The following is a 12,528-nucleotide window of genomic DNA, read 5'->3' on the forward strand; positions in this document are numbered from 1 at the left end:
TGACTGGTTTTTGTGTTGCCATTAAAGTAATTATAATATAGAGCCCTAGTGGAGAAAAAGGGACCAGATTGGTGAAAACAAAGCAGGATGAAATATTTTCTTTCTTCTTTTTCTTTTCTGTCTCTTCTCTCCTTTTTTTCTCCCTCTCTCCCTCCTCCCCTTTCTCACTTAAGTATCCAACTATACAATTCAGGTTTTCTCTGAATGAGTACCAGAAACAAATACATTTGAATTCAATGGAGTCCTTTTTCTCTCAACTCATGGGGCCATTAACTCATGAGTTAGGGTGCCCAGTGCCGATAGACACACAAAACACCCACTGAGTAAGTGGCCTGTGGGACCTGTCTTGGAGATACAAACAGTGCAGTTCACAGGCCATGGAGGGTGGATTTTAGGAAGAAATTGTATTGTAAGATTCATAGGTGGAACTTAATAGAAAAAGGCAGACAGTGGATAGCAGAAGAGGTTCCCTGAGATGGGGTAATGTCATGCTTCTAATCTGAGACTGATGGCAGGTGAGACATGGGGGTGAACTGTGGTGTCACAGAATTTGATGGAGGCCTTTTTTTGTGTTAGGTGGAATTCAAAGTAGGAATTAGGCTGTTGGATACGTAAAATTACAAAAGCTTTTACTGAGACCTTTTCTCTAACTTCAGGTGGGCTTTAACTGAATAATTAGAGTACTAGACACTCACCATCACACACAAAGTCTACTGGGTCAGTGCCCAGTGGGATTTTGTCTCATGACTTTGAAGAGTGAAATTCAAGGACCACACAGGGGCAAAGTTTTGTTGCAGATTCATTGATGGGAGCTTGAGAGAGATAAGGTAGAACTCCTGGATGGCAGGCCCAGAGATGGGTGTCAACAGCCATTAGGATATCTAGCTTCTTGGCAGGGCTACTCTCTCAGGAGAAGAGACAAGGAATCAGGAGCCAGAGCTCTCCTGGAAGCTCTGTTTTCTGTCAAGGTCACTTCTGGAACTGTTACTTTGGGATCTATGTCTTACCTGACCAGTTTCTGTCTTCTGCTCTCATCATAGGGACGTGCAAGGGTCTTTAGCACATATAGGCGTCAGAGTATAAATGAGAAAAATACAACAAATGCTTTAGATTGATTCCACATCAAGAAAAGAGGTCAATTAAAGACCTTCCCAAACTTCTCTGCAAGACTTAGAACACCTCTGCATGAGTGACTTGAAGGGAAGGAGTTCTTCCCACTGTAGGATAAGTACTGTCTCCAAGAGAGTTTTTAAGGAGACACCACTACATTTCAAACAAAGCCAACTTAGGGTCCAAGTCTTAAAATTCTTGCAGAGCAGGTAGTGAATTTGTATTGGCCTTAAAAAGAAAAATATGGACTGAGCAACTTTAGGAGGATGTGACTAAAGTCGCTGTTTGTACTTTTAATTCTAAATCAACAAATAAATCCTTGCAATGATTACTATTCATTTGAAATCTGCTCTCTAATTATTTCTTTAATTTGATAAAGGAATAATTACTTTTTTAAATCACTAATTCTATTTGCCAAAGAAGCATACAAAGTGGTACAAAGTATCTGAATTGAACTGTACCAGGCAAGATTTCACCACTATTATCAAGTAACTAGTAAGTCTACACACACACACACACACACACACACACACACACACACACACACACTCACTCACTCACTCACTCATGTATGTGCACATGTCAGAGTCCTGCAGTGAATTCTTCTCAATTAGAGAAATGTTTAAAAAAACTTTAAGTTCTGCTTTCTATCCAGAGACACCTGTCTAATTTCACCACCAGCATGTGCTTCTCAAGCCCTTGACACACAACTGGTCCTTCATCCTGGACCACTCTTCCTCAACATCCAAGGTGCCAACTCACCTCCTTCTTCACTGTGACACTCACCAAACAAATAACATTGAATGTCCTCTGTATGGCCAAATTATGGTCACTGTATCCCTCCAGTGCTGGTTTTACTCCCTAGCACTCACCTCTGTATGACATAATATATATTTAAGTTGATTTGTATGTTGTTAACTTGCCTCCTCCTATATCATTAGCTCCAAGTGAACACTGTCACACAATAGTAAGGAGTTTTAAAAACATATTGCTTCTCTGCCATTCTGTATCATCTAAAATAATAGCAGTGGGCCTAAAGATATATTTTAGCAGGAAAGAATGCTTGCTGTTCTTGAGAGGAGCCAAATGCAGTCCTTAGCCCCCATGTTTGGGAGCTCACAACTGCCTATAATTCTGGATTCAGGGGATCCAACATCTTCCTCTGGCCTCTGCGAGTACCTGAACTCACATGTACATACGCAACACAGACATGCATCCATATACATAATTAAAAGTAAAGAAATCTTAGCCGGGCGTTGGTGGCGCACGCCTTTAATCCCAGCACTCGGGAGGCAGAGGCAGGCGGATCTCTGTGAGTTCGAGACCAGCCTGGACTACCAAGTGAGTTCCAGGACAGCCTCCAAAGCCACAGAGAAACCCTGTCTCGAACAACCAAAAAAAAAAAAAGAAATCTTAAAAATAACACTGAAACGTGAGAAAATACATATAGTAACCAAGTAAATAATAAATGCCTACTAAACAGAAAGGCATAAATGACCAATGAAGACACTCAAAGAGAAACATAAGTGAATAACTAGACTAAGGTGAGCAATGCTGATGCTAGCAGGAGATTATAAAGTGAGAGAAAGCCTTTGAAGATGATCCGTGTTTCAGCCAGGAGCCTGCACAACCAGAGAGTGCAGAGACAGAGGAAGCCTGTTATCCAAGGGACCTGGAGCAAAAATGTCCCATGGAATTGTGGTCACCAAAATTAAGAGACAGCATCTGGTCAATAATGGCAGAAAGACCCCAAAGCAGACCTTTTAAAAACAAGTCCCTGAAGTTGGACTTCCTCCATGCTACCAGAAGCCATGTCTTGAGCTGCCATATTGAGGTGTGTCTTAAGAGGTCACTTCCCATATGTAGCTCATGCTGCCAGGGTTTCTTGTGCTGTTGGTTCACTCAGCAATGCATGGATGGTTAAGGGCCTGTGTTAACGGGGAAGACAAGATTTTGATACCCCATGCAGTTATCCATCCACGTCACTGATGCTGGCCATTCTTGTCTATGTTGTTGAATCAGTACAATGTAAACAAAATCAGTAAGTGATAAACAGATGTGGAGTATGACATCTAGTACTGTAAAGGATGCTTCTGGATCTGTAAAGGCACTGGCCAGGTTATGCTGGCTAAGTTGTGAATGCATTCAGTCAAAATGACCTAAACCCAAGTAGGCATTCCTTATGCAAACCTGGAAGTTAGTCTCTCATTTACCACATCACAGAGCCCACCACCTACTGTCTACTCCTTTGGGAGACTATTTATTGTTGTAGTTATGTATCATTTTCTCTTAGAAAGTGCATATTTCTTGGTAGCATTGTTACAAACAGCACATAAAAAGACAAGGAAGAAGATTTCATGGTTTTATCACCCCTGACCCTATTCCCTCCTGAAGGTCTACCACTGTAGGTATCTGGGTTCACAACCCCTCATTACCTTAACTGTTTCTCTATAGATGCAGAGAAAGTGTTACTCTCAGTAGTTTAATGATTCATAGAACTTGACATTAACAATTTTTTTAATTGTGAATATGCCTGTATCTGACTGACTCTCCCTGCCTGTGTTGCCACAAAGAGTGAAGAAGTTTAAATTAATGCTTTATCCAGCAAAAAGATTTAAGGACTGCAGTCTGTCATGTGTAAAATCTATTCAGCTATCCTTAGCATAGGCCTTGAATATTCCCTGTGGCTCAGCTGAATTGACTGGAAACATGATAAGGCATCTAAATTCTGCAGGTATTGCCATTCCTAGCAACCAACTTGATTATTGATGGACAAAGAGCCCCAGGAGAGTAGATGCCTTTGTACTTGAGAAAAAAGAAATCCCCAACAAGATAGACATACTCTCATCAGCATGCTCCCAGTATGACAGCATTCAAGTGAGTGATCCATTTTGTTCTGAACTCTGGCTCTGTCAATGACAGTACACGATTTACTAGAACAAATCAAATGAATGCATTTGACTTGAGTTTTGGCATTTGAAAACATGAAGCTGTATTTCCTTATGCAGCATTCTTACTCCACATTCTTAATTTGAACTCGCTTTTACAGAAAGAGAATTGCCAGAATGAGAATGCAAAGTAAGAGTGAATTAGGGTGTAGTTGCTCACAACGCTTTTCAGTGTTACAGGAAGTGTGGCTGTCTGTGTGGTTCGAAGCACCCAACCCCAAGAAGACTAAGTCCTTGACTGCAGTCAGCGGGCACAGATTTCAATGCTCGCCTCCCGTTCCTTCTGCAGGTCCATGTGACAGCTATGAGTGGACTTTTAAAGGGGACGCTTGAAGAAGCTGACAGCGCCTCACTCTGCTCCTCTGTGCGGGAATCAGATGATGATGTTTTTAGCTGTGACAGTGCTGAGAGTCTTGATAGTGTCAGTTTGTCCACACCTGATCATTTACCCGTGAGTATCTGAAGCTGTATTTCATGCTTTCCTCTACATCATATTTGAGTGGTTGGTTCTTGGGGGCTTCAGTTTACTTCACTACCTTATATCTGCTTCCCGGTTCTTCATCATACAGATGCATCTGGAAGGATAATTTTGTTTCATTCTTCCTCATGGTATATGTCCCCCACATCTCTAATGGAATGGGTCTAGAGGGGGCAGAATTGAATCGGAGGTAAGCAGATAGCAACTGAAAATCATTTCGTCTTCATCTTTCCGAAATAGATCTTTGTTCGAGAAATCAAATGAGTGGAGCCATTTGCAACATCTAATAGTGTAATCATGGTCAGTGTATTAGGAAGCATTTGACCTCTGAGTGCTGTACACTCACTTAGATTAGATTTGTTTTTCTAGTTTTTAGGACCAAACCCAGATTCTTGCATATGCTAGGCACATACTTTGCCACTGAAGCATATCCTTGGGACAGAGAAAGGGGGTGGAGAGGCGAGGGGAGAAAAAGGAAGGGGAGGAGAAAACAAGGGAGAGAAGAGAGGATAAAAGGTTGGTTATATGACTCAATAGTTAAGGTGAAGGCTCTTACCACCAAGCTTGATGAACTCAGTCAGATCACTGGGGCCCATGGGATGCAAGGAGAGAATCCATGCTTGAAAACTGTCCTCTGACCCCATATACATGCCCACACATGTAAGTATACACACACATAAATAAATAAATGTAATACAGTAATAATGGATTTTTAAAAACAAGGTATGCTGCTGCAAGTTCCAGACTCTGAAAGTTCTGAAATTCTGCAGACAGAGGCAAAACTCAGATGTGAGGCTAGTCTCATGAACTGTAGTCAGGGTGGCTTTCTTCACGTATACATTTCTTCTAAGGAGAGTAATGTGAGCACAAGCGTATAGTCTATGTAGTAGGATATGTTCTGATCTATTATGCCACCCATTTTCTAGTTACATTCATTGTCAAAAGGCACACATCTGAAGTTTTGATAAAGGAGAACCTTTTTCTATAATTCTGCCCATTGGGAACTACTCATTAAGGGAAGCTGAGACTTGAAGACATATTATTGTTACTTTGTTCCATTTTAGTTTTGTGTCACCAGTGCTTGAACTCATAGCCATGTACATTTTGAACAGCTGTACTACAATTGAGCCACCTCCCAATCATTGTAATAATTTCTTTATAAATTTTTATATTTATTTATGCGCATGTGTATGCAAGTGTGTACGTGTATGTACAGCACATTGTGGAGGTCAGAGGACAACTTGCACGATCTCTCCATTATAGGAGTTGTAGGAATTGAACTGGGGTCATCAGACTTGGTGGCAAGTGCCTTCACCTGCAAACCCCCATAATTATTTCTTTAAAGTGTTAATATACTAAGTATATCAACAAAGCCCTGTAATTTCACATAACGTTTACAGGATGTCTCACTTGGCTTTGTGTTTCTGTGAAGAAGGACATAACCAAAAATGACTTGGGGAGGAAAAGATTTAATGCAACTTGCAGCTATAGTCCATGAAGAAGTTACATTAGGGCAGGAACTCAAGGCAGAATCCTGGAAGCAGGAACTGAAGCAGAGGCCATCAAGGGATGCTACTAACTGGCTTGCTCTCCATGGCTCATTCAATCCATCTTTTTAATACAATCCAAGACTACCTGCCTACAGGTAGAATCACCTACAATGGGTTGGACCCTTCCACACCAATCATCAAACAAGTCCCTATAGGCTTGCCTACAGGCCAATCTGATGGGAATACTTTCTCAGTTTACTTTTTGTGTTGAATAATTTCTATCCTTTAATAAGTAAGGGTAAAATTATTCAAACCAAGTAATACAATGTTATTTCCATGTAGAGTTTCCTACCTTTCTTATTTGCATTTAGAGAATTTTAAACTCACTGAAATAGCCTCAAAAGTCTTACTAACATCTGTACAGACCTTTCTGTGAACCCTAAAATTCTATTTTGTGCCCTTAATTCTTACTCAAGATCTAAGAATTTTATATGGTACCTTGGCATATTCCATCATTACTAGAAGAATTTAGAATTCAAAACAGATCAGATTTTGTGTGAAGTTTTAGGCTTTGTATTATGTATGTCTTGAATAATTCAGAACTTTTTAAAATGAACTAGAAACAAGTGTAAAAAGTCTGTAGAAGATTCACGAGCCCCTGGAAGAGAGAAGATGGACATAGAATGGAAGTAAGGTTGTTCAGTAACGCAAAATTATTTTGTGTCCAAACAAAGTATTTTGGGAGAATATGTTTTAGATCTGTTTCCTGTGTTTTCATACCTTCTTCTAAGCTGCTGTACTCTTGAAAAAAGCCAGGACACTGGCTTTATTTCTTGCTATGACCCTTGATGCCTAAAATGGTGTAGAACATTGGATGATGTTTAAATTTCTTCATTGAACAAACATCCATTCTGATAGTTCTTTCCTTTTTTAAAGTGTAGTTCTGGAGTTTGATCTACAGCTTGGTACACACTCAACAAGTACTCTCTCACTCAGCTAGCTACACTCCCTGCCACAATTCAAAATTCTCAAGTGCTATAAGAGTGAGTCAAAATGCATTGCATGGAATTCCCAAGAGTTAATACAAATTTTCCTTAAAAACAATGAGTCTACTGGAGGCTCACATCCTTAAAACAGCAGTAGTCCATATCAAACACAAGACCGTGGGGAACTCTCTAATGGTACCCCGTTTCTGTGCTTGGAGGGTCTCCTTTTCAAGCTGGGTGCACTAGAGAAGCTGTCTAGCATTTCTCAATCATTTTCCCCTTTAGCCACTCCTGAAAAGCATCATCATCTAAGAGGCTGTTTCCCCGAGGAAGCCCCTAATCTAATAGTGCAGAGTACTAATCTAGTGGTACAGAAGATCAAGTTCCACACCTCTGTGATTTTCTTTTTTCTTAAGCTCTAATACTTTTTTCAACATCCTTGGTATCTGTGCATCTCCTAAAGTCACAAATTGGCTCTCGCCTGGAAAAAAAATCAATCTCAAGACTTCTCTATGCAAGACGCCGATTGATTTCTGCGGCTTGTGATCTCACAGAGTACCTGTAACATTCATTTAAGCACCATCGGGTCTTACAGATGTGGCTCAAGAAGCACTCTGGATGAAAGTGACGTTCTGGCACTTTAGGGAAGGTTAGAGAAAGTGCAGGTACAACAGTTGATCGGAGCAGTTTCCTGGAAGAATAAAAGTAGCAGGCGCGAGTTTCCTTAAAAAATATTTTGATATGTGATAATTATTCCATTAGCTCTCTATCACTGCAGCCTATAGAGGAGACTCAAATCCATTGTCATCAGAGAAGTCTTAGGTGGTAAACCTTAGGTTGGAAATCTTTGCTTTTGGGGTGGTGGTGGTGGTGGTTTTTGTTTTGTTTTTCCCATCATGAGGGCAGGTGATGAACCTGTCTTGGTGACTTTTTCAGTGCTGGAGAGGAATGTGTGCTGAGTCTCCTTTGTAAGTGAATGTTACTATTATCATTTGGTAACTTGCAGCTGAGAACTATGAATAGGACCCCACCAGGAGGAGGAAGAAGATTTAACCAGATTTGATATGTCGAGGACTGGGCTATTCTCAGTCTAGTCTCAAGTGCAAAACCTTATTAATTGGTTTGTGAAACTGGGAAAAGAGAAGAAACCCCATAAACCCACATCCCTTTCTAGAAGAGGACCTGATGCTTGGTGTAGGATAAGACAAAAGACAGTAGTAGTGCCCCGCATCTCATTTTTTTGGATTCAAGAACATTAGCAGTGTCTTTGAGAGAAGCTAGGCTGATTCTTACTCTACAGCTGTGGAGGCAAGGGCCCCCAAAGAGGTCTTGACAAGAATAAAAGTGTAAGCTGTGGAGGAGTACTTAGATGTCTACATATAGACTCTGCCTTCCCAGCCAACCCTGCAGCCCCATGGTTTACTCACATAACTGACTGCTAAATATGGAGAACCAACTCATCAAGTCAGTGACATGGATGCTTCATATCTGCCAGCTTTCTTCGATGTAGAAGGAATCTGTCGTTTGGCCAAAGCAAGTGAGCCAAAAAGTGATAGGCTGAGAATTCAAGCTGAGGGTGAGATGACAGTTTGCATCCCCTTTCTTCTAGGAAGTGACAGGGCAGGTTTTCCTGGTGCGTCACTGACATTGATGGAAATATCTCAGAGCAAACATGTTTTACATTTGCATGGAAGGAATTGGTTTGTCCTTGTGACATAATGCTACTTGTGATAATGATGGAAACATTGCCATGCATAGTGGGTGAGCCGAAGTGTGCAGAGGGAATCTTAAGCAGTAACTAGCAAATCTAGGGTTAACTGCCTCTGTAGATAACAACCTTCATACATTTCAGTTTTGTCCCAGATGGGAACTGGGCATGTTGGGCTCCCTGGAAATAGATGATAATCTGCCTGTCTCTCCACCTCCAGAGCCCAGCATTACTCATGTCACAATTCAGGCCTTTGGAAGCTCACTGTCCTCCAATAGCAGTTGAGTTCACTTAGTGTCAACTTGCCACTAAGGGAGTAATTATATTCTTGTGCGGGCGAGGTACAAAATTAGCTTTTACATTTGTTTGCTTTAAACCTTGACAAGTCAACGAAATTCAGAATCGAATGTAAAAGCATAGTGGGACCAAACTTCCAATAAAATTTGATGCCCTGTCTGTACCAGGGCATCTAGAATAACAATGCTAAGGTTTTAATTCTGCTAGCTGCTGGTGAAAAAGGAAACATAAAGCAGTCCTGTGGCGAGAATGGTACTGTCTCTCACCTGAACTGAAGGGTAAGGCTGTATTAGCATGAGATCTAAGATGCTCAAAAATGTTCAAAAATCTCCCACTTCCTACATCTATTATTTACTCAGGATGTTTATAGGTGTATTGATTTTGTAACTGTATTTCATTCAGAGAAGAATTAAGTTATTAAATATTAATGGTACCATCTTCACATTAGTGATCGAAACATTTTTTGTCTGACAGGATAATCTATTTACAAATAAATCTTAGAATGCTTACATTTTATAAACATCTCAATAGAGACTCATGTCTGTCATTGTTGAGGGGACAGAGGCAGCATGCTGTCACTCTTAGAAGCCCCAGGAATTCCCTTAATTTTTTAGAGACTTCTACCAAAACCAAACTGAAATTTGTATCTTTGGGACATAAAAGAATTTCAGGAATAGATAGCCGGTTAAAAGCAGGAGTTTTATTGAAGATAATTTTAATGAACACTTTCAGTAGAAGGTTAAGAGAAAGACACACCCAAGTATGGGAACTGGCTCCTTCAGGGAGAGCTACAATTAACTGTTTTAAATTGGTCATGTGTGTGTGTGTATGTGTGTAGAGTTACATCTCAAAAAGTAGCTAAGAAACCACTTTCTTCTTTCCTTTCTCTTTAGTAAGTGAGATGATAGGGATGCTGGGAGATGCCTGGGGTAGAATTATAATCTCACAAAACTAGAATTGGAGGATTACACAATGACTTCAGTACATGTCCTTTTCCTGTAAGTGGGGCTTCTGGTGAGAATCCTAGAAAGTTACAGGTGTACACCTGGGAGTGGAGAGAGGTTTCAGTCATTGACACACATGCTACAACTCTTGCTACTCTGCTGGCCAGAGGTTCCCCTGGATTCCTGGGTGAAGGGCTCTTTTCCATTCTGTGTCCCCCACAGTTCCTCTATTTTTCCTTCCTATTTAACCTCAATATTCTTACTCTGGTATCATCTAAGAGTGGCCACAAGCACTGAATGACTGATTGCTCAAAAATACTGTGGCTTGTAAATGGATCCAAATAAAGTGATTAAAATTCTAATACCCATCTTCCCGGAGTCACAATCTGGGTTTGGTTTGAAAATGGGAGACTCGCTGGCTTTACACTGCTGCTTATGATGACACTGCTGGTGGCATCATTGCCTGAGGCAAAAGTCCCAGGGATTCTCTAAAGACTTTACAGTTTATTGCATAGATGAGGCTTTCTGATGCTTTTGACAGCACAGGGGAGGTACATTTGTGTGATGCGAATACAGAGAATTGCTTAGACCAGTAAAAAAGTCATTTGGGGCGATTTTTGTATAGGACATACTATGTAATGCTTTAGTTTTAGGAAGTACATGTTTTTTTATTTTTTTTAATTGCCCAGTTAAAAATGTAGTCTGTAAAGGTAACAAGGAAAAAACAATCATTATAAACTTAGCCAAAGCTAAACCAAAGGCCAATATGTGAAAACATCTAAAGTCATTCATTTCCCTTTTGTTTTCTTTTGTTGTTGCTGTTGGTTTTGTTTGTTTGTTTGTTTGGTTGGTTTTTTTGTTTGTTTGTTTTTGTTTTTGAGACAGGGTTTCTCTGTGCAATAGCCCTAGCTGTCCTGGAACTCTCTTTCTGTAGACCAGACTGGCCTCGAACTCACAGAGCTCCACCTGCCTCTGCATCTTGAGTTCTGGGATTAAAGGTGTGCACTGCTCCTGCTGCTGCTGCCGCCACCGCCACGCCACCACAATGCAGCCATTCATTTCCTTTTAATGTTATTTAATTCTCGATAGGGAAGTGTTTCAAGTGAGCTAGCATGGCAGTAAACTCGGTTGCATTCTATTTTGGCTTTTGTTGCAAATATATGAAGTACTAACAAAGATTCATCTATATAGTTGGCAATTCTAAGAATTTGAATAAACGTTTATTACATGATTCAAATAGTGAATTGTTAACTGTCACTTGAAGATTATTTTTATGGAGGATTTCATTAGTATCACGAAATAATACCAGTACCAAAAATACTCCTCTTCAAAACAGAAATCACACAACAAAAGGACAAAGCCCAAAGCAAATAACAATAACAACAACACACTAAACTCTAACTACAAACAATTCTCAAAGCTCCATGGAGAGGGGGACTAGGAAGGATGCGAACGTACTGGGTACTTGTGCTGCGAGCCCTGTTGGTTGGAGCAAGCCTGAGGTGGTTTCTTGTCCGGGTTCATTTGTTGTTCCTTGTCACTGGGAGACCTCAGATGCAAAGACTATATATTTTCTTCCATGATTAGGTAATAATGTTGCTAGAAATACTATAAGGTACAGATATGTATATTCATTTTAAATCATCTTTGTAAAGTTACTCTTAAATAAAGCAATATTTATATTTCATTTGAAATTTAGTATCTTCAATTTCTGCATTTTAAAAAGCACAGGTATTATAAGGTTTGATATCAGAATTTGGCATTAATTCAATTTTGAGATTCTTGGTTTGGAAGAAATAATAAAAGTGAAATTTAAATATGGGTCATGTTTCCAGTGAAGTTAGTCTCGATTTCTACAAATAAGCTGGTCCATTACTTTTTTTTCTTTCTTTCCTTCTTGTTTTGAGGCTGTGTTAGTCTTGATTTTCTGCCATTTGCTGTTTCTATGGCAACTTTTATTTTGGCTTGCATAGTAGTAGAGAGTTCAGATTATTTATATTTTCAGATATGTATGTCAAGAATACTTACCAAATTTCATATTGGTTTACTTAAAAATAGAGATGTGAAAATAGTTATAGCTTTATGGATTATTTTTGGAATATTTTTGTTATAAAAATTGTGTACAACCTAGATGCCTTGTAATTGATTAGATAATTTCTGCGAAACTGATAAAATTGATTGCTATGTGGGGTAAATATAGCAATTGGCATAAAATATACTCACGTTGCTAAACACATATGTTAAATTATATGCTTCCATCGAGTTTTGTGTGTGTGTGTGTGTATGTGTGCGTGTGTAAATTTTGTATTTGCAATATGAAGAAAAGTAAATATATTTTCTGAGATTTTTCACTGGGTGTTGGAATTTTGAGTGATTTATGTCGTCCTTTATCTATTTATCTACCTATCTTCTCTATCATACAGTTTTTTTCCCAAAAAGAAATCTGTGTTCATGTATTGCAACTACTTTTTAAAAAGATTTATTAATTTTACTTTGTGTGTGAGTGTTTTGCCTGCTTGTACATATATGCATGGCTGGTGCCTGTGGAGACCAAAAGAGGGGGTAGA

General features: G+C 39.6%; 1 protein-coding gene across 7 annotated transcripts in view; it reads left to right on the top strand.

Annotated features, from left to right (window-relative positions):
- Positions 1-12,528, top strand: part of Csrnp3 (cysteine and serine rich nuclear protein 3) — a 193,847-nt gene that overhangs the window by 15,310 nt on the left and 166,009 nt on the right. For 3 of the 7 annotated variants that reach the window (XM_021232903.2, XM_005065183.4, XM_040745479.1), the window contains one exon: positions 4,348-4,509. The exons of 2 other annotated variants lie outside the window; for them this stretch is intronic. The gene's annotated coding sequence lies outside the window, so the exon portion shown is untranslated. Of the gene's footprint in view, positions 1-4,347; positions 4,510-4,627; positions 4,727-12,528 lie in introns of all 7 variants that reach the window. 2 more of the 7 variants (XM_040745482.1, XM_040745480.1) reach the window with 1 other exon arrangement.

The sequence above is a fragment of the Mesocricetus auratus genome, unplaced genomic scaffold (assembly GCF_017639785.1).
Source record: "Mesocricetus auratus isolate SY011 unplaced genomic scaffold, BCM_Maur_2.0 Super-Scaffold_100004, whole genome shotgun sequence".
Classification (NCBI taxonomy): domain Eukaryota; kingdom Metazoa; phylum Chordata; class Mammalia; order Rodentia; family Cricetidae; genus Mesocricetus; species Mesocricetus auratus.